The following is a 1,082-nucleotide window of genomic DNA, read 5'->3' as shown; positions in this document are numbered from 1 at the left end:
CTAAACTGCTTTTCCAAAATTCATTTTGTCTTTGCCCTACAAGATTTTGATTGGGGAGGAAGGGTAGTCTGAACTGCTGGCACCGACACCAAAACCCCCTATTCAGATAAAGAAAAGGGGGTGAGATGAGGGGGGAGACAGGCAGGTAACAGGCAGACCTTTCCCCAAACCCTCACCAAATAGTGTTTGCTGCAGTTGACTGATCCCCACAATCCCTGAATCCCTTGGGGAGGCGCTGGGGACCATTATCTTCTAGGATTCTCGTTTCGGGGAGTCTAGGGGAGGCCCTGGACTTTGTGTTTTTCACCATACCCACAACCCCCAGGTAAGTTTGGAGACCAGGTAAATTAGGAAAACACTGGAGAAGCTGATGCTTCTACTCCTAGCCGCATAGTAAAATCACCCCCAGCAAAAATACCCCGTCCAGTCCCTCCCGGGACGGGACCAAGGACCTGGTTCCGCGGCTTCCCAGCAAACCGTAGGGCTCCTGCAAACCGCTGCATCAACTGTCCCTTACATCCCCTTAGCTGTAAAATCTGCTTATCGGCGCTCGAGATTGGGCTTCGAGTTTGAACAACCAGCTCCTGCAGTTAACACCCTCTCCGCGCCGTCGCGGAGTTTTTCCTCTGGGTCGGACATTTACTCGGGAGTTTAACTGCAGCGCGGCGGGAGGCTCTTCGCCGTCAGGCTGCGAACTAGGGCTGCGGCGCTCCGGCGCCCCGCAACTCCAGCGGCCTGGCAGGGCAGCGGCTAGCGCGCCTGCCTTCCCACCGCGCAGGACGCCACCCGCCACGTCCTCCGTCCTTTTTGGGAAACGGACTTCATTTGCGCAGAAGTCCCTGAAAACCGTGGGCTAGATGAGGACTGGACATCGCATACACCCCGCTTCTTGGCCAGTCCGTCTCTTATTTAGCTTTGCATTTGATGAGTAACAGGTCTCCCAGTTTTAGGCATTTTACTATTTAGACAAAAGTCGCCTGGAGACCTCTGCGCCCCGCAGCCTCAGGGCATGCGTGCGGGGTTCAGGGTTGCTCAGCTCCGCGACTCTCTCCGCGGCCTGACACACACACACACACACACAC

This window comes from Suricata suricatta, chromosome 1 (assembly GCF_006229205.1).
Source record: "Suricata suricatta isolate VVHF042 chromosome 1, meerkat_22Aug2017_6uvM2_HiC, whole genome shotgun sequence".
NCBI lineage: Eukaryota > Metazoa > Chordata > Mammalia > Carnivora > Herpestidae > Suricata > Suricata suricatta.
The sequence above is the reverse complement of the archived record's forward strand: the minus strand, read 5'-3'. Positions refer to the sequence as shown.